The sequence below is a fragment of the Amblyomma maculatum genome, chromosome 11 (genome assembly GCF_055883805.1).
Source record: "Amblyomma maculatum isolate TAMU_Amacu chromosome 11, ASM5588380v1, whole genome shotgun sequence".
In the NCBI taxonomy this organism is placed as follows: domain Eukaryota; kingdom Metazoa; phylum Arthropoda; class Arachnida; order Ixodida; family Ixodidae; genus Amblyomma; species Amblyomma maculatum.
This window is the reverse complement of record NC_139354.1, coordinates 115,508,759-115,530,654: the sequence shown is the minus strand read 5'-3', so window position 1 is coordinate 115,530,654 and position 21,896 is coordinate 115,508,759. Positions and strand designations below refer to the sequence as shown.

General features: G+C 43.4%; 2 non-coding genes across 2 annotated transcripts; one reads left to right on the top strand and one right to left on the bottom strand.

Moving 5' to 3' along the window:
• Window positions 1–1,923: 1,923 nt before the first annotated feature.
• Window positions 1,924–2,015, bottom strand: TRNAC-GCA (transfer RNA cysteine (anticodon GCA)). The gene is given in 2 exon segments: window positions 1,924–1,959; window positions 1,979–2,015. It is a non-coding gene; the product is annotated as a tRNA-Cys (tRNA).
• An 18,509-nt stretch (window positions 2,016–20,524) lies between these two features.
• On the top strand, window positions 20,525–20,598 carry TRNAT-AGU (transfer RNA threonine (anticodon AGU)). The gene has a single exon. It is a non-coding gene; the product is annotated as a tRNA-Thr (tRNA).
• Window positions 20,599–21,896: the final 1,298 nt, after the last annotated feature.

The window sequence follows — 21,896 nt, the reverse complement described above, 5'->3', positions numbered from 1 at the left end:
AAAACCTCAACCATGACGCTATTGACGTTCTGTATACATTATGTCAGCAAATTTGGACAACCCTGCAGTGGCCACAGAATTGGAGGAGGTCAGTTTACATCCCCATTCCAAATAAAGGCAGTGCCAAAGATTGTTCCAACCACCGCACGATCGCGCTTATTTCGCGCGCTAGCAAGGTGATGTTGAAAATCCTCCTAGGTAGGCTGCAGCAGTATGTGGATCGGACGCTTCCGGACGTGCAAGCTGGGTTTCGCAAGGGCAGAGAAACTAGTGACCAGATTGCCAACCTTCGCTGGATCATGGAAAAGGCAAGAGAGTTCCAGAAACCCATCTACTTCTGCTTTATTGATTATGCGAAAGCGTTTGACTGCGTAGATCACAGCAGACTGTGGCAAGCTCTCCAAAAGATGAGAGTTCCAATTCACCTCATCTGTCTCCTCAGGAACTTGTATGAAGGGCAAGAGGCCACAGTCAGAACTGGGCATAGTCTTACTGATTGGTTTCCGATTGAGAAAGGAGTGAGACAAGGCTGCATACTGTCGCCCTGCCTATTTAACCTATACGCTGAGTGCATCATGAGGAAGGCCGGTCTGGACGAGTCTTCAGCTGGAGTGAAGATTGCTGGAAAACGTATCAACAACCTTAGATATGCGGATGATACCACTTTAATGGCAGAAAGTGAAGTGGAACTCAAGAAACTTCTGATGCGCGTACAAGAAGAGAGTGAGAAGTGGGAGGCTTAGCGCGGAACAGACAAGGACAAGAGAGGCACACAGGACGAGCGCTCGTCCTGTGTGCCTCTCTTGTCCTTGTCTGTTCCGCGCTAAGCCTCCCACTTATCATGTATTACCAACTAGCCCAGAACTCTACTTTGCTCAAGAGAGTGAGAAGTTTGGGTTTAAACTGAATATTAAAAAGACAAAGGTAAGGGCGTCTTGCCTTATCAAAGTCCTGGAGCATCAATGGACAAGTGGTGGAAGCTGTGACAGATTTTCTCTTCTTGGGATCCAAGATTATCTCGGATGGATACTTCAGCCATGAAATTAGGAGACGCCTGCTTCTGGGAAAGAAAGCCATCGCTAGCCTTGACCTCCTAGTAAAGAATAGAGGCATTAGACTGAAAACCAAGATCTGTATAACTCGTGCTATGGTCTTTCCAGTTGTGATGTATGGATGCGAGAGTTGGAGTGTGAAGAAGGCTGACCGCCGAAGAATTGACGCGTTTGAATTGTGGTGCTGGCGGAGACTCTTGAGAGTTCCTTGGGCTGCCAGAAGATCAAATCAGTAGATATTGTCAACCATAAACCCTGACTGCTCATTGGAGGGTCAAATTCTGAAGTTAAAGCTCAGCTACTTTGGTCATCTGATGAGAAGAGAGGAGTCGCTGGAGAAATATTTGATGTTGGGAAAGGTTGAGGGTCATCGGAGAAGGGGTAGGCAGCGACACGATGGTTAGATGGCATCCTCGAGGCGCTGCAGATGAAGTTATGTGTTGTTAGGAAGATAGTTGGAGACCGGAAAGCGTGGCGTGATATGGTCCATAGGGTCACGATGAGTCGGACCCGACTGAACGACTGAACTGAATATCCATATCTACGGCTTTGCGGCAACGCCGCATATGAGTGTATTTTTTGCCGCGAATGCCTCGACACATTTGACACTTAGAGCGCTGCTCAAGTAGAATTAAGAGAAAAAGGCTTGAGACAATTCTTATTTTTTGAGTAAATAGCTTTCATCGGAAATGTATGAGTAAATGGCGTGCGTTGTTTGGATTTCCGTTGCGCAGAAGAATAGTTTTAAAGCCTACAAAACTCCTGAGTGAGCAATGTTTAAAAAGGCGTAATATTTTTTTCCGTTGTGCGCGCGCAAATCCAGAATGGCAAACACTAAAAGATATGCTCATTCATTCAATTAAAAAAAAATTCCGTCGAGCCGCATTCGAACCAGCGACCTATGGATGTCCGCAATGAGAGAACCTCTGCAGTCCACCGCTCTTCCAACTGAACTATCGACGGAACGGTCGTTTGCTGTCAAGTGGCCTCTGGCGATGTGTTCTCAATGCGTATACGTTAAGGAATGCTGTGCGTTTCATTCTCGCTCCACTGTAAACTAGTTCAATCCCAGCATGGCGTCATCGTCCAGTTGAAAGTCAGGGTATTTCTGGGGTGTTGCTTTTTTAAGTGATTGGAAAGTCAGTCTGATGCTTATGGCCGGCCTTTCCTACAACTTCAATATACAAGGCTTTTCCATTGTTCCTTAAAAGCGTGCATTGATCTTTGCACTAAAATTGATTGTTAGCATATGAGCGGCATTCAACTGGTAAATAAAGAGGATGATATAAAAAGTGGATCCTACTTAGTGCCCTTCTTTTTCTCAAAACGTGAACATTGCTTGTAAGCAGCGGCTAACGGAATCAATCGCCGATAGTCGTGAAACAGTGAAAATGTAATGTGAACAAAGCTTCGTTGTAGAAGGCTGCATATGCCTCTTCAGTCTTCCTAATACTAACGGGATAGGTGCTCATACGTGAAGAAACTTCAATAAGCGTGTTGGGGTAGTTGGAGGAAACCATATAATTGCGTGAAGGTTTGCTATATATAAGATAAAGGAGCGGCAGTCTTGGGTTAGGTGTTCTGAGCACATGCTGGAATGCAGATTATACAACCGCTTTGGTCAGGCGCCGCAGGCGCCTGGGGTATAAAAGGCTGATCGTTACTTCGTGATTACGTAACGTTGCTTCAAAATGTCATCATCAATTGTTGATGTTTTACGATAGGTCATGTTCAGCAGAACTGTACCATATTGAAAACAAGCATTACGAAAGTTTTCACCACTGTCTCTTTCGAAATATAACCACTTGAAAAACACTGAGTATATGTTACAATATATTCTCCCCAAGAAGGATGCCAGGGCCGCATGGAATGCACTATGACGACGAGATGACTGCGCCTATAGTTCTGCGAATGTGCTCAAGACAAAGAATGGCGCCAAACACAGGAAATTCACTCTCGTAATTTCCTTTACCCATGGAATGTTTTTCTAAGCTTGAACTATTGTCGCTCGTTAATTCTGATACGAATTTTCAGCAACCTAATATCACTTCAGCACAAAGTGGTCAGGAATAAATTATGTCAATAAATATATATTTATAGGAAAAATGTATCCATATTGGTTAGTATCTAGCATAGAATAAGAGAAAGAAGATTTCTACACAGTATGAAAGAACGCTGAACAATGGAATTTAGAGGCAACCTCAGTTCACAACCCTTCTTAGGTGCCCTTTCATTCTATCTTGAAAATCGACATATGAGGGAGGAGGGGACTGAGTGAGGACAGGGCGGCCGTGAATGAATGTCTAGCTGCTGCGTCAGTGTGACCTAAAACGCACACTGGACAAGCGAGGCGCTTACGTCAAAAAGGGAAAGCGAGCACAAGTGAGGTTATAGAGATTAAAGGGGGTTATATTTCTCTGCAGGCGTCCTTGGGAACGTCCAAGGTTGCGCAACTCTGGCGGCACAATGTGATGCCTCGATATTCTCGCCACCTGGCGCGGGTGTAGCTCAGATGGAAAACGAAGCAAAATGACATTACACGTGAACAGTGGCAGTGGCACGTCCTTGCGTTCTTTGCCGGTTGTACTGCTTTCATGAAAAAGCAGGCAGTAAAGGAATAAAATGGAGGTGTAGTTCAGATGTTTTTTCTAGTTCCGACCACCGGTCTGAAACAAACGTAGAATCATGGGCTCCAATGGAGCGGCGAAAGCGGCCTTTGCCAGCCGCGGAAACAGGCTAGGTGCTAAAGAGTAATAAAATGCTGATGTAACGTGAATACCACATTATTTTGCTACAGCTGCCCACCGGACGTATTTGCAACAAAGGTTTTCTTCATGGTAGCATGCGAGTGCGACCATTGAGGTTCGAAGGTGCTTGAGACGGCCTGGCCAAGAGTGGTACTCTTCCAGATGGGAGGGCACTGAGGACGTGCTAACGAATCACGTCTGGGAAGTGACCTTCATTAGCGCGGAGGCAATCAAGCGTCTACTTGTTTCATAGGAACTAAAAGTAGAAGCCCTCGAAGCATCGTTGTTGATCGGGAGTAGCATCAGCTGAAGATAAGGCTGCATTAGATGTTGCATGGCGTGGTAGACGAAGGCACCAAGACGGTCTTCGCAGCTTTAGGTAAAGTTACCGAGGTTACTCGAGAGCGTTGGCGAGATCAGGGTGTCCTCGCAAAAGGGTCAACGACAAGAGTTGTGCTCTTATAGGTGAATACAGGCATGGATGTGGATGACCTGCTGCAAAAGAAACACGTCGCTTGATAAGTAGCCCTCTATCGTTGTTGTACTCGGGAGACCAACGCAATACTTTCACTGCCGCGGCATGGGCCACATCGGCAGGAAATGCAAGGTCCCTCGGTGCTCGCAATGCAGACAGTTCGGACATGCTGACGCCGACTGCGTGAGTACCTTTTCTGTGGCGACAGGATCCATGGTACGGGCGGAGCCAGCAGATCGAATGATGGAAGGAGAAGAGGCTGGGGAAGCTGTCAAGGGTGCCCGAGGATTGCAAGGAGTGGAAGGACAGGCAGCAACGAAGGGTTCTTCGCATTCTACAAGAAAAGACGGCGAGAGGCGGAAATCCCGGAGATCCAGCCTACAGCAAGAGCCTCACTTGGGACGGCAGAGAAGTCGTCGAAGGAGAATGAAAGTCTAACGCTAGACGAGTCGTAGACAACAATGGACAGCGTTGCGTGAAGCGAGCGGACAACGACAGCGCATCCAGAGCGCCCTTTCCGACTAAACGCACGCACCCAAGACCAGGCCGCTGCATCTCTGGCATGGCGACCATCTTACAAGCTGCGGCCAAATGTGCGACAGAAAGTATACATCTACTGGCAAACCGCCACCGCCGAAGTAGTACGATCGTCCACCCGTTCCACCGGCCCAAACGGAGGCCTTGCTAGACGCAAGGCGGTAGACGTTTCCGGCCCCTTCTGATTTCTATAATATGATTGCTATATACCCCAATGTTCGTGAGATTTGCCCAAGTATAGCGTATTTATTGACACGCCATCACCCTCAATTGCACAAAGTGTTCGCATTGTTTCCCTTCTGTTTGAGAGTTAATGCACAGATGGAACCTCTTCATGGATCACTGGCTTGTCGTGGCGGAGGGGCTTGCGAAACTCGATGAAGTACTGAGCTCTGCTGTGTAGGGTCACCCAAGATAGACAGGTCAAGGCAGAGCGTTCTGACAAAATGTGATTCACTGGAGAAGGTAATGGCAACCCACTCCAGTATTTCCTGCCAAGAAAGCCCTATGGCCAGTCACAATACCATTAAAGATATGGCGCCGGAAGATGAGCCCCCCATGTTGGAAGGCGTCCCACATGTTACTGGGGATGAACAAAGGGCGATTCCTAGTAGCTCCAGGACGAATGAAGCGGCTGGGCTAAAGTCAAAAGGACGCTCAGTTGTGGATGTGTCGGGAAGCGACCGGAAAGTCCGATGTTGCAAGGAGATATATCACATAGCAACATGGAATGTAAGATCTATGACGCAAGGTAAACTGGATGTCGTCAAGCGAGAAATGGACAGGTTGAACATTGACATCTTGGGTATCAGCGAGCTCAAGTGGACCTGAATGGGAGAATTTAACTCCGGCGACTATTATGTCTTTTATTGTGGGAACGAATCCAAGAGAAGGAATTGGGTCGATCTCATAGTAAACAGAAGAATGGGCAAAGCAATGCTAGGGTACAACCCCAAAAACGACCGAATGATTTCACTTCGGATCCAAGGTCACCCTTTCAACATAACAGTTATCCAAGTCTATGCACCGACCACTACTGCTGAAGAAGCTGACGTTGAGAGATTTTATGCGGACCTACAATGCCTTTTAGACCGCACCCCATCATCAGAAGTCGTTTTTCTAATAGGAGACTGGAATGCTAAGGTCGGGAGGGAAGAAATATCCGGAATTATAGGCAAATTCGGTCTTGGCGAGCCAAATGAAGCTGGGCAGAGGCTAGTAGAGTTTTTTCAAGGAAACAACCTAACCATAGCGAATACTCATTTTCAACAGCACAAGAGGCGCCTGTACACACGGACTTCACCGGACGGTCTGTACAGGAATCAGATCGATTATATTCTTTGCCGGCAGAGATGGAGAAGCGCTATACAAGCAGTAAAAACAAGGCCTGGGGCCAATTGTGGCACCGATCATCAGCTTCTTGTTGCCAAAATTAAGCTTCGATTGAGGAAAACGCAGAAAACTAGAATGCCTTTCAGGTATGATCTGGATCAAATTACATTAGAATATGCTGTGGAAGTGAGGAATCGATTTCAAGAATTAGTGCTAGAAGACAGAGAGCCCGAAGAGATGTGAACTGATGTTCGTGATATAATACAAGAAATTGCTACTAAGGTAGTTCCAAAGCAAAAGAAATTCAAGAAAGCAAACTGGTTATCTGAAGAGGCTTTGCAAATAGCTGAGAAAAGGAGGATGCCAAAAGTTTTGGGGGAAAGAGAAAGGTACAAAGTTCTCAATGCGGATTTTCAGAAAATAGCAAGGAGAGATAAGAATGCCTTCCTGAACATACAGTGCCATGCAGTTGAGGACAACAGCCAACTAAGGAACACAAGAGCTCTGTATAAGATAATCAAAGATACCAAAGGAAGCTTCTGTGCTAAGCTGGACGTGATAAAGGACAAACGAGGTAAGGACCTCACTGAAGCCTCAGAGATAAAGAAGAGGTGGCAGGAATACACAGAAGAACTGTACAAGAAGGAGCCGAATGTGCAAACCCAACATACGATGGTTGTGATTACTGATCTCGAGCCAGGCATCCTGAAGAGTGAAGTTGAATGGGTTGTGTAGAACAGCGCGAAAAAACGACAGGGACGAAGGAAGACAACAAGACGAGCGCTGTCTTGTTGTCTTCCTTCGTCCCTGTCGTTTTCACGTGTTGGACATATGAGCCACGCGCCAGCAAGCCGTTGCTTTCCTCCGAATCTTCACATTCGAAATTAGTGAAACGTAGCGTAGTGAAATCATGCTATATTAATGCTTTAAGAAAATCATGCGTCCATTCTATTAAAGATAGCTTCATGTATCCAACTCGACGGCTTCAAAACGCAGGATATCCCAAGCAGCTGTTGGTATCGGTAGCGGAGACTATTTTGTCAAGTATAAAATCTTCTCAGGCGAGCTTGGAGAGCTTATCCACGAACCAGCGTACGAAAGAAAAGATAGCGGTCATTCCGTATATTCATAACCTCTCGCATAGACTAAAACGTATAGGAAATCGGGCAGGTGTGAAAGTTGTCCTTTCGGCTCCCGATAAATTAGGGAAAATGTGCAAAAAAGTTAATGGTACGAGAGGCATAGGTCCGGGCTGTACCATAATACACAAAGACCCTTATGTGGTTTGCCAGAAGGGGGTTGTATACTCTGTTCCACTGTCTTGTGGAAAACATTATATCGGACAGGCGGGGCGTTGTATTAACGAAAGACTAATGGAGCATCACAATAATCTTTTTGGTACGGTAAAAGAAACTAAGGGAATACACTGCAGGGACTGTAAAAGCGACGCTTTCCAGCCATTTCTAGAGGAAGCAAAAATAATCAATCGGCATAATGACCAGACAGTTCGGCAGATTTTAGAAGCAAAAGAAATCAACAGGATAAAGGACACTTGTATCAGCAGCCCGTCTATAGCTTTATCGGAACGTGAAGTAAGATTTATGAACACGAGAAAATAATGCGTTGAAAAAAAAAAGAAAAAAAAAAGCGCTCGTCTTGTCTTCCTTCGTCCCTGTCGTTTTTTCGCGCTGTTCTACACAATGGATTACCAACATGCCCAAGCTTCTGTTTTAAGTTGAATGGGCCTTAGCCAGCCTTGCTAGAACACAGCTAGCGGAATTGATCGCATTCCAGTTCAGTTGCTTCAAAAGCTCATCCATGACGCTGTTAACATTCTGCATACATTATGTCAGAAGGTTTGGACAACCCTGCAGTGGCCACAGGATTGGAGGAGGTCAGTTTACATCCCCATTCCAATGAAAGGCAGTGCCAAGGATTGTTCACTCTACTGCACGATCGCGCTTATTTCGCATGCTAGCAAGGTGATGTTGAAAATCCTCCAAGGAAGGCTGCAGCAGTATGTGGATCGGGAGCTTCCGAACGTGCAAGCTGGCTTTCGCAAGGGCAGAGGAACTAGAGACCAAGTTGCCAACCTTCGCTGGATCATGGAAAAAGCAAGAGAGTTCCAGAAACCCATCTACTTCTGCTTTATTGATTATGCGAAAGCGTTTGACTGCGTAGATCACAGCAGATTGTGGCAAGCTCTCCAAGAGATGGGAGTTCCAATTCACCTCATCTGTCTCCCCAGGAACCTGTATGAAGGGCAAGAGGCCACAGTCAGAACTGGGCATGGTCTTACTGATTGGTTTCCGATTGAGAAAGGAGTGAGGCAAGGCTGCATACTGTCGCCCTGCCTATTTAACCTATATGCAGAGTGCATCATGAGGGAGGCCAGTCTGGACGAGTCTTCAGCTGGAGTGAAGATTGCTGGAAAACGTATCAACAACCTTAGATATGCGGATGATACCACTTTAATGGCAGAAAGTGAAGCGGAACTCAAGAGACTTCTGATGCGCGTACAAGAAGAGAGTGAGAAGTTTGGGCTTAAACTGAACATTAAAAAGACAAAGATCATGGCGTCTCGCCCTATCAAGTCCTGGAGCATCAATGTACAAGAAATGGAAGCTGTGACAGATTTTCTCTTCTTGGGCTCCAAGATTACCTCGGAAGGAGACTGTAGCCATGAGATTAGGAGACGCCTGCTTCTGGGAATGAGAGAAATGGTTAGCCTTGACCGCCTAGTAAAGATCAGAGACATTAGTTTGCCAACCAAGATCCATATAACTCGTGCTATGGTTTTCCAGTTGTGATGTATGGATGCGACAGTTGGACTGTGAAAAAGGCTGACCGCCGAAGAATTGACGCGTTTGAATTGTGGTGCTGGCGAAGACTCTTGAGAGTTCCTTGGACTGCCAGAAGATCAAATCAGTCAATATTGTCGACCATAAACCCTGACTGCTCATTGGAGCGTATTCTAAAGTTAAAGCTCAGCTACTTTGGTGATCTGATGAGAAGAGAGGAGTCCCTGGAGAAAGATTTGATGTTGGGAAAGGTTGAGGGTAGCCGGAGAAGGGGTAGGCAGCGAACGGGATGGTTAGATGGCATCCTCGAGGCACTGCAGATGAAGTTGTGTGATGTTAGGAAGATAGTGAGAGACCGGAAAGCGTGGCGTGACATGGTCCATAGGGTCACGAAGAGTCGGACACGACTGAACGACTGAACTGAGCACAGATGGAAAAATTCTGTATAAGATCGGAGATCCAAAAAAAAAAATGCTCGAAATGGCTAGCTAATGCACTGAAGTTCTTTTTCACAGCTACGAGGCCGGCTTGCGCTGTCCGACATTTTTTTTTGGATCTTGCACAGCGCATGTGAGTTTCGTGGTTCCGCGCATACTTTGTGACTGCCCGCAGCTTGAACGAGAGCGTGCCTTCCTGGCTTCTACGCTCCACCACGTGAGCTCTCGCCCTCTTACATAAGCTAAGATTCTGATCCTTTGGACGACACCATCATTAGAAAGGAAAGCAGTTTAAGGTGCTCCTTAATTTATTAATGGTCACGAATGGACTTCTAGACTTTAAGCGTGCGCCCTCTACACCCTTTTAAGACAGACCTCTAGGCATGTGGTAAGCTCCTTTCCTTGTTGCTCTTTCTTTCCTTTTTTTCCCTTTGTTCTCCTCCGTACGTGCAGGGTAGCCTGCTGGGCATCGCCTAGTTAACCTCTCTGTCTTTGTATTCTTATATTTCTCTCCGTAGCTGTGTCTCCCCACTCTGCTCCTGAGATGGCGGTGATTGTCGTAATGATTGTGGTGAATGCGGTTAATTCTGTAAAAGTAGTCGCAATTGTAATGGTATGCACATAGTATCAGTACAAGTTTTGGTTTGGTTTGGTTTGTGGGGTTTAACGTCCTAAATCAACTCAGGCTATGAGAGACGCCGTAGTGGAGGACTCCTGATATTTCGACCACCTGGGTTTCTTTAACGTGCACTGACATCGCGCAGCACACGGGTGCCCTGCATTTCGCCTCCAGCGAAAAGCGACCGCCGAGGCCGGGATTCAATCCCGCGTCTTTGGGAACAGTAGTCGAGCGCCGTAACCACTGCGCTACCCCGGCGGGGTATCAGTACAACTAATGACAAATGTAAAAGGCAGGTATCGTAAATGGCACTCGTAGTCGCGCCAGCATCCGGGAGGCAATTTGTGTGCCTTTCAAAATGATAGCGGAGATACTGAACATGTTCTTGTTGACTCAGTTTAACAGTGATTTATTGACAGCGAGATCAAAAATGCATGACATCATCGGGACATTTCAGCGTTTCATATGCTGGCACCAAAGCCTATATTTTGCTTGCATAGTGTTTTCAAAGGTCGTGAAGTCATTTTACTATTGAGGGGAGAATGACCGTTGCAGTTGTCATTTCTATCCCTTTCCTGTACAACCACTGCTAGCACGCTTAGCGTAACAGCCTTCCTAGAATTAAAAAGGTCAAAAGAAATTTTTTATTCTAAAGCATAGAGCTGGAAAGTTGGTCGTTATCAAAAACCTCACATATGACTTCATCAGTTGAAAGAAGGACGGGATGGCGGAGGATAAACGTTTTGAGCTACGGGGGACGGCGACGCATGTACGCACTGTGTACATAAACCACCGTAGGAAGTTAAATACACGACACGTTTTCCATTTTCAGTGGAAGTAGAACACACCTGTATACAGATTGATCGGAAGTCATGAACTGAGAGAAACATCTGCTTGCCAGACGTGTGACGGAAAAAGAAAAGATTCGTGGAGGTGTTGGGTATCGATCCCAGTACCTCTCGCATGCGAAGCGAGCGCTCTACCATCTGAGCTACATCCCCCGCCCCCCCTTTTTTTTATTGCTCTGAGCTACACCCCCAGACACTCTCGGCATGCTAACGAGACCACGCCAAGAGCGGGAATTAGACTGGGTAAAAGATTTAGGTCGAATGACACCAACTGACGCAGCTCGGAGAAACTGGTTGCGACCGGAATATTGAGTAGCGTTCAAACGCAATTCAATGAGTGTTTACCATTTCGCTTGAAATTGCTGGAAATTGGAATGAAGTCTTGAATGGAAAAGGTCCGGTAGAAAGTGTGAAAGTTCAGCTTATTAACAAAAATAACGAATACACAGGGATGTATTTTCAGGTACTAAATAAAATATTTAAGGGTTCCAATCCGTACACACTAAAACAGTTTTTCTTCCACGAGAGCATAATGTCTTACTGGGGAAAGGTGGATAAATTAAGTAAACACGTTAGTTTATACCCAGCGAGCGAACCAAAACGCAACAACATTTTAGCTAGGGTCAGATAAGTTTTAACTGTCCCTGAAATGCGCGAAACAAGAGAAATATTTTGCAATGCAATCATGATTATTCCAAGAGGTGGTTCCCATGAATTATAGCGTTTTTTCGCCGTAATAGGCGAGTATAATTGGAAGAAGGAGCTGAGGCTGTGTGGGGTGCGTGGCAAATAATGAAGAGGTAGTTGGAGATATAATGCGTTGGTAATGATTTGACAAATTCATCATAGGCCACTCCCATATTTCTCCACTTAACCCGGTTCTGTGCTAGCTGCATCCACTTGACCCCTGCGAACTTCTTAATCTCATCCGCCCACCTAACTTTCTGCCTCCCCCTGCTACGCTTTCCTTCCCTTGGAATCCAGTTTGTTACCCTAAGCGATCATCGGTTATCCTCTCTTCGCACTACATGTCCTGCCCATGTCCATTTCTTCTTATTTTCCACTAGAATGTCGGTAACTTGAGTTATTTCTCTGACCCACTCTGCACGCTTTCTATCTTTTAATGTTACCCCTACCATTTTTCGTTCCATAGCCCTCTGGGTTGTCCTCAACTTAAGTAAAACTCTCTTGGTTAGCCTCCACGTTTCAGCCCCATAGGTGAGTACAGGCAAGATGCAACTGTTGTATACTTTCCTCTTGAGCGATACCGGTAAGCTGCTAGTCATAATCTGCGAGTGCTTGCCAAATGCGCTCCATCCCAATCTTATTCTTCTTGATATTTTCTTTTCATGGTCCGGATCTGCGGTTACTATCTGTCCTAAGTAGACATATTCGCCTACTATTTCCAGTATTTCGCTACCTAATTTAAACTGCTGTTCGTTCCCGAGGCTGTTGAACATTACCTTAGTCTTCTGCATATTGATTTTCAAGCCTACCTTTCTACTTTTTCTGTCTAGGTCATCAATCATTATTTGCAGTTCATCCCCCGAGTTGCTTAGCTATTCTATTTGACAAATTAGGAAGGCGATATTATATGTTGCCAGGTTGTGTAAGTTTAGCAAACTGCATGCAGCAGATGAGTTGAAATCTTCTCACGGAATAAGTTGGGTGACAGTGTGAACGCCTTTTTTTTTCTGGAGGGCGTGCGACGGGGTTAAATGCGATAAATACGAGTATTTGCGCTCATAAACTGCGCACAACCAGGCACGATCAGGCTCGGGACTTGGCGGCACATTGCAAACGTTGTGAGGACAATTGTGCTCCGATATACAATCAGACACGGGTCATGTTTTCAAGTTCAGGCCAGAAGGAGCTTGAAATACTAGAATCCTTTCTCATTTACATGGAACGACAGTCATGCGCGTAAGCAAGCCATCCTTATCTTTATCATCCAAATAATTAGTAATTCGTGAACCGGTAGGTGCCATCGCACATGGCTTTAAGGCGTGATGCTTTGTTTATGGTTTGCCTATATGTTGAATGCGTCTGTCTGGAATAATGCCAAGCTGATGTCTCGCGTTCGTTGTGTTCGTCTCTCTTCTGCCCTTGTCTTTAGCGCTAGTTATTATGTGCCTTGAATTAATAAAGGTAATTTGAATTCTATCTTGGAAACGGGACTCTGGAATATCGCGAAAACGATACGCATCACAAGGTCACCTGGTTACGTTGGCATCAGAGACGCGGATATTATTGTACATTTTGATAAATGAAAATAACTTCTCCTTTACATCATTAATGAAACCCTCAAAACAGGCCTGATTCATGATACACTGAAAACTAGTTTAGTAAGTCCCATTCTCAAGAATGAATCGTGTAAAACTTACAATAACAGCAGAGCAGTAGCGATCCATTCTTCAAAAACAAGCATTCTTGAAAAAAAAAAAAAAAAAGCTGTTCAACGTCATGTGGTAGCAGTCTGATAAAAATGGTGCTTATTAAACTGCGTTTTATACGGTTTGAATTCAGGCCAGAGGAGTGTTCACCATTTAGAATCATTTTAATGAACTCGTTTGATTTGAATTTGGTACATAAAGTGTGGTCCTAACTCGGTTTATTAACCTTGAGAAGGCGTTTGAAGCAATTAATGATCAAGTTATGCTAGATAAAATAGAGGTATAGTTGGCTGCAGAGAGCCGCCCGAAAACGTTTTTTTACATTTATTTCACAAACAGACAAAGATGTGTAAAGAAATGGTGAATGGTATGGTAAGTTATTGGATAATAAATCTGGTGCATTTCAAAGGTCGGCTCTGAAACTGCTTTTATTTCTTTTATTTGATAACCACATTAAGGAGTCAGCCACTATGCCACTTCAATCCAAACAATGCTTGTATAAAGGCGGCACTGCACTTGTACTGCCTGCAGCATCGTATAACGATTTCGGACGCATACTGCAAACAAATACAAAACGCTTTTTGTTTCTTAATTTGAACGCAAGAAGCTATTTATTAATGAAAGAAAAAAAATCTTTTATTCCTCCACATGCCATATAAAGTCACACACGCTTCGGAACAAATTTTCTTGCATAATACTTGCTATAGAAATTGTTCAACTACCCCACTCTGCCAGTTGACAGCATAAAATACTTAGGCATGACATTAGATAACACATTATCATGATATAATCATATCGAGGAGGTAGCCGAAGAATTAAGAACGATATGTGGATATATATGCTCCCTTAACTCGCCATGTGATGCACGTACAAGGAAAGTGGTTTACAAGAGCTTAGATGCGTCGATACTACGCTATGGTCTCAACGTATAGGCGTCCGCTTCGATTTAAAAATTAGATAGTATTAACAGTGTATTAATAATAACTGCCTGTAGTCTGTGCTATTGTACGAAGCTTCACAGTAGAAACATAGCACTTAATCTGACTCATATCAACATATTAACCATAGAAAAAAAAGTTATTTGAAATTAAAAAAGAAAACGGCTTTTCTGTTGCTTTCAAACGTAAGAATATAGGAAACGCTGCCTCTACGTCATGCAAAAAATAATATTAGTTCCTCGTGTGCATTATAACTACGGGAAAAAAATTCCGTACTTTTTATGTACCTTGCAGCTTCAATAAGCTTGAAATCAATACTTAACACGTCTCTTTCCGAAAGAATTAGGCAGTCCATTCGGTCATTTGAGCAATATGCATAATGTTTATGGTTCACTTGAGGTTCCTAATTCTGAAAAATATGTTCGTAAGAAATATTGTATGCCAATTTGTTTTGTAGAGAAGATTTACATCGTTTTTATCACCCTCTAGAAAATGCGGTAAATTATATATTTTTTTTATCTGATGGGTAACTGGTTGTCGTTTTTCAGGTTTTTTTTCCAATTCATGTATTTTTATCAATGGTGCTTTGAATATTCTGCTAATTTTGTGCAAAGCTCGGAACGTACGCACGAAACTGCTGCTCAGCTCCGTTCACAAGCATGTGCGCTTGAACGGGCTCGTTGATTGTTATCTACCACATTGTTTGCGAATTATTATTATTATTATTATTATTATTATTATTATTATTATTATTATTATTATTATTATTATTATTATTATTATTATTATTATTATTATTATTATTATTATTATTATTATTATTAAACTCGTTCTGTTCATTTATATTGGATGTTCGTAGCGTTGTATTCTAAATAGTACTTTATCAAATATAATCTCCCACTTTCTAGCCTAAAATATTGTATTTACTTCACTTTTTGCTTTTTCTCCTGTTGAATGCTGTCTGTATCTTGAATTGCTTTTTATCAGTTTCTTACTTATATTTTAACTTTAAACTTTATATTCGAATCTTATTGTCCCGCGTTCAATTCTAATTCTTTATTGTATTTTCCTGCATTTGTAACTTGTGTTTTAGGTACCACGCACGTGTTGAGCCTGGAATGGTTGTTTATTTTATGTAAATTTTTATATTACTATAATCAATCTCTGTTATTTGTTTTTTTTCTCTCTATCTACCTTTCATTTTTTTCTTCTTTCGTGATGTGCTTAACAATTCTCTCACTTTGTATATAAGAGATGCTACTCATTGATTGCTCTCTGACACTTTTCGTCTCAGTTTCATTTCATGCGTTATTTATTTCTTCTTTTGTGTTCTCTCTGTGTGTGTAAACTTGTCTGTGCATTTTCATTTTTTATTTTTTTATTTGTGCTGCAGGACGAAGACCACATGGTTGTTCCTGCGCACAATAAATAAAGATTGATTGATTGATTGATTATTATTATTGGCTCCTTACTTAGACATTAGGGGCAGTGACCCCTATTTTGGACACCTGTTAACAAAACGCCCGAGGTCTTCGGGCTAAGGGATCTGAATTCTTTTCTAGCGTTTTGGCCAGTTGTTACACCGCTGTTGTAGTTACCGAAACCTGGATGTCAAGCGATATTCTTTCCAGTGTATTCGTTCGTAATAATTGCTCTGTTTTTAGAAGCGACCACCCTGAAACAGGGCCCAAACAAAGAAGAGAGGGAGTGCTCATTGCTATTGACAGTTCTCTGCAGTGTGTTCGACGTTGCGATCTGGAAACTGTTGAAGAATGTGTGTGGCTTCAGCTCACTTTAAATCGACATGAAAAGCTTTTACTTGCAGCTTTCTGCATTCCTCCGAGTCTTCCTCCTCCAGCCTATGATGATGTTCTGCTCTCAATCGAGCATGTTGTAATTCGCCAGAGCAAACACAAACTTTTCATTTTATGCGATTTTAATACTCCAGGTATCAACTGGAACTCATTTACTTCTTCTCACAATAATCATTATATATTAAGTAAATGTAGCATGCTATTTGATTTTGTAGTTTTCAACTCTTTGCCGCAATACAATTTCATTGAAAACAGCTGTGGTAACATTCTTGATATCTGTCTATTAAATTTAGAAAGTGTTCGAGTTTCGAATTCCGACATACCACTTATTCGCTGTGACAAATTTCACCCTCGACTTCTTGTGACTACTTCTGTCTCTGCCTCACCCTCTACTAATTCAGATCCGGCGGGGAATTCGCCCCGTTTCGCGTATGCACGTGGTGACTATGTCAGTCTCTTCAATTTCTTCTCTTCTGTCGACTGATCCCTTTTAAATGACATTAGTGTTCCGACGGACAAGTCAGTCGCTTCACTGAAGTAGTTCTTGATGGTATGCATCAGTACATACCTCGGCATACTCCTACTCGTAGGAAGTTTTCTTTCTGGTTTTCCAGAGAACTGAGAAGGGCGTTAAAACTCAAGGAACGGGCCTATCAGAAGCGAAACGGCCTGGGTTTGACAGTTGGGCAGATGCGTTTCGCCGCTTGCGTCCTCTTTGCAAACGCTTATACAAGCAGGACCACGACTCTTATCTTGAGTCTTTAGAGAGGAGTACCAGTAATCGTCCTGATCAGTTCTGGCGATACGTTCGCAAGCGTTCCATTAAATCGGATTCCATTATCAGCTTAGTTGACTCTCAGGGGTCGGAAATTCGGGATGTTGCCGACAGTTTTGTCCAACATTTTTCCTCCGTATGCAAACCTCCACACTGCGATTCCGTAGGCCTCCCATCTGGTGCACCATATAACTCTTTTCGCTTTGACGAGAAGTTAATAACTGCGAGTCTTAAGCGTCAGAGACCATCTTTGTCTCCTGGACCTGATGGCATTCCAGGCGCCATAATAAAAGCCTTCAGTTGTATCTTTGTACCAGTACTGACTGCTATATTTAATAACTGTTTGTAAAATGCTGCCTTTACTCGCGTGGGCAATATAGCACGTGTGTTTCCTTTCTTCAAGTCTGGAAAAATATCTCAGTTTCTAATTATCGTCCGATTTCTCTTCTATGCGAAACCTCTCAGCATTTCGAATTAGCTTTGCACCCCGTACTTTCCTTCCATCTCAAACATGTCATCACACCGAATCAACATGGCTTCATATCGGGTCGCTCTACTTCAACCAACCTAGTCACGTTTATGACATATGCCTCTGGAGCTGTCCTTCAGAGAGGTCAGGTTGACACTGCGTACTGTGATTTGAGCAAATGTACCGACGTTGTTACACACTCATTACTACTTGAAAAGCTTCTACTTTCTGATGTCGAAGCCTCAATCGTAGCCCTCCTACGTAACTATCTCCTTGATCACTCCTGCTTTGTGAGTGTCAATGGACAGACTTCCTTCGTTTATCCTGCAACGAGTGGAGTTCCTCAAAGTTCTGTATTAGGCCCGCGTCTCTTCTCCGTTTTTATTAATGATGTTTGCTCCGTCATCAAGAACTTCTCGTTTCTTCTTATGCTGATGATATAAAAATATTCAAGGTCATAGATTCTTTTCAAGATTGCTTGTTGTTGTAATCGGAAATATCTGCTTTTCATAATTGGTGTGCGAAGAATCGTCTTACCCTTAATTCTTCCAAAACTAGGGTTGTCTCTTTTACTCGCAAAACGAACAGCTTTCTCTACCATTATTCCGTGCATTCTGTGCTGTTTGACAGGGTTGATGAAATTATGACCTTGGTGTACTTTTTGACCGCACACTCAGCTTCTCCTTTCATACTAAACGCATTGCTCAGCGGGCTATGCGCACACTCGGATTCGTTTGCAGACTTTTGAGAGAGTTCCGTACTCCACTTCCGTTCTTAAAACTGTAGCTGTCGATATGCTTGCCGCTCTTGGAGTACGCTTCGGTTGTTTCGAATGGCACTTGCAAATCGAACTTGGACAAGGTTGACAGAGTACAGCAAAAATGTTTACGGATATTTCGATATCGCTTTCCTTGCTCAACTTCCTCCTCTCGCTCCACCAAGAGTACGCCACTGAATCTTCCTTCTCTTAACTGCCGTCGTGTCAGAGTAGATATAAGTTTTCTGTACAAGCTCCTTCATGGCCACATTATGTGCCCTCAGCTCTTAAAACAGATCCTTCTGCGCATTCCGCGAAAGAGCTTGAGGGAATTCAGACCATTTCAAGTTTCTCCGTCTCTTCATTCCCATTCCCATCTGGACAGAATGCAGTGGTTATTTAACTCTTTTGGTCCTCACCTTGACATCTTCTAAAACTCGCTCTGTTCATTTATATCGGATGTTCCTAACGTTGTATTGTAAATATAACTTTATCACATATAACTCCAACTTCCTAGCCTAAAATATTGTATTCACTTCCCTTATTGCCTTTTCTCCAGTTAAATGCTGTCTGTATCTTGAACTACTTTTTATCTGTTTCTTATTTATATTTTAACATTATACTTTAGATATCAATCTTACGGTCCCACGTTCAATTTTATTTCTTTATAGTATTTTCCTGTAGTTCTAGCCTGTGTTTTAAGTACCACGCATTTGTTGCGCCTGGAATACCTGATTATTTTATGCATATTTCTATATTAGTTTAATCAATGTTAGTTATTTGTTTTTTTTTCTCTCTATCTATTTATCTTTTCTTTGTTTCTTTCGTGATGTGCTCAACAATTCTCTCGCTGTGTATATAACGCATGCTACTCATTGATTTCTTTATTTTCGGGACTCCTTTCATCTCAGTTTCATTTCATGTGTTATTTATTTCTTCTTTTTAGTTCTATCTCTGCGTGTAAAACCTGTGTGTGCATTTTCCTTTTTTTCCTTTTTTTTATTTGTGCTGCAGCACGAAGACCGCGTGGTTGTTCATACGCACAATAAATAAAGATTGATTGGTTGATTATTATTGTTATATTATTGTTATTATTATTATTATTATTATTATTATTATTATTATTATTATTATTATTATTATTATTATTATCCAGCATTTAACTTTTGAGGTGCCAAAGCGATTATTGTACTCACCAGAGCAAACGTCTCAAGGCAATAATGCTTTTATGAAAACACCAGTAGTGGTTTGTGAATGCTGAGCGTCCAGACTATAGCATGAAATTTTTGGTACTGCTACCAGTGTTGGGTGTTAATATTGTCACCCGTTAATAATTAAGGGGGTATTATTAACGATGCGCCCTTAACGGTGCGCACACTCCCAGACACACTTTGAGTGAGTGGGGGTAGCTGTTCCGGTCGCAAAGGAGATGCCCTCGACCTGCGTGGCAAGCTCAGCCGGAATCCAACTACCTTGTAGTGACAGAAGGGGGTGGTCGTTTGGTGCCCAGCTGTCGCCGGTTCAAACCGGAGTAAGGATCGGAGTCAGAAGTAAGAAACAAAACACAATTTATGCACAGCAAGAGACGATACAAAGGAATACACAAGATCGCTTGAAATACACAGACGAGAGGTTCACAGAATACAAACGCTAAGCATGCAACTACAGTATGATTCAATAACAGAGAGGCTTTACAACAGATCAAACACGAGAGAGTTACATAAACAAACACCAAATTGTTCACCGGGCACTGTTGCAATCCGACGCCTCAAGAGTCACGATGTGGCCGCCATACGAGACGAGCGCCGCTCCCTTGAAAGTCCGTGGGCTTGCCAGCAGCGGGTGATCCCCGGGAGTCCAGCCGAAACACAGGCGAGCACGTCGCAAAACACTTGACGAACTGACTGACTGACTGACTGACTGACTGACTAATCAAGCGGCGCGGTCTCTTTAAATAGGGCGCGCCGCGTCTGTTTGTTACACGCGTCAAAGCTAGCGCGCACACACACTTAGCTTCGCTGGTTATAGCGCGCTCTTCTCCTCCCGTTGAACCGCGCGTCGTCATTGGCCAGGCCCCATAGAACGTTCTCGAAAGGCCGGGCACATTCCAGGCCGATAAACCACCGTCCTCCCCGGGCAAGGGGAAAGAGGGTGACGGCAACGCGTACAAAGCTACGCGCTCTCCCGCGCGGGGAATGGGGTTTTTCTATACATGCTTTCCACGCGACGCCGCGCGGGCCTCGCGCCGTGTCGGCTTGATGAAATTGTGCGCCGATTTCGTGACAAATATTCAATAGCAAAGTTTCTTGCCGTCAATATCAGGCGATCTAAGTGCATGTCTTCCATATCAAATGAGCTTGCCGTGGGGGGTTTCTACGGTATCTTTCCTGAGTCCTTCCTCTTGCGAAATGTTGCACAGAACCAGTTACATCGTTGGGAAAGTCTGTGTTTTTTTTCGCTTTTCAGATGTATTTGAGCCTTAGCTGAGAACGAGCTCGCGAAAATTGGAAGTGTTCCCAGTGCTTCCGTCGGCGCCGTGGCTTAGTTGGTTAAAGCGCCTGTCTAGTAAACAGGAGATCGTGAGTTCGAATCTCGCCGGTGCCTCAATGTTTTACTCTTTTTGTTCTGCACATGGTGGCTCGATTTTGCGCTCCTGTGTCGGACTAGCCGTACCAAAACAAGAGTACATATGACTGCTGCAGTACCGACTACACGGATGACGTACAGAGCATCCGTGTAGAGTTCTTTACATCTTTCGTGCCATCCGATATGACAATGGACTTCACTGTTTTGTTCCTGTAGTATAATTATAATCTGTTTCTTCTCTAGTAACTGCAACTGCATATCTCTATGCCAAGCTCCGCCTGAACAACTTTGTCGTTGGCCGTATGTGAGGTGATATGGACTGCAGTGCCGATAGCGAGAATGTGTTGCGAGGCGATGCTGTAGCGCTGTCCTCCATTCATCTTTGATGTGAGTCAAGGCCACAGTTTTGCAGTTTTGCTCTGCTAAGAAAAGTGCCGTGTGTACATTCAGGCGTATGCGGCCGAAGTTGTGACGCACCGAAATTCATCCAACGACACTTGCCGAGTCAACAATCAACGTTAGTGGATTCACTAATTATACTGTACCTGAAATAAAAAACAACGCTGTATGAAGCGTGTAAAGGTTCGCAAGTACAACTGCAATGTCAATTTCCTCAAATAAAAAACGTTTACTTAATGAGTGGAAAAGTTGCTGTTCCTTTTGTTTTGCACTAGAATATAGAAAAAGCTATAGGATATGTTTAGATTGTGCTTACTGCTCAGTACTTTCGAGCTATAATGATGTCAACTGACGAGCGATAAGAGCGAAGACAAATGAAATTAAATTTACCAAATGCAAAATATTCTCAGCGGAAATGAGGTGCGCGAACACTGACATGGGCGACGATAGGTTAATAATGTTTAAAACACTCAATATTTATTGGTCCAATGCAAAACTGCAGAGTACATTCAGTCTTCACAATGGATCTTGGGAGATGCTTTTAAAATGCAAGAGAAGGGTCAGAACTGTTTGCCGTGTTTTCAGTTTTGATTACAACTTGTCCATCCGTCACAAAACTAACAGGCTTCCTAACTGTCTGCGAAGAACTGCTTCAATTAACCTATACTTTATTATTTATTTTTAGATAAAGGTAAATGTTTTCCCTTAGCTATCGTCGCTATCACTCCTACTAGCGACTGGGTAGACATAACTTGAACATAAAATGTGAAATAGCTTCTGGCAATAATCGTCCGCCTTATCTTCGGTCACGCTACGCTTACTGCATGTTAGAGACATTAGAATATATAAAATATCCATATCTAAGGCTTTGCGACAACGCAGCATATGAGAGTGTTTTTTGCCGAGAATGCCTCGAC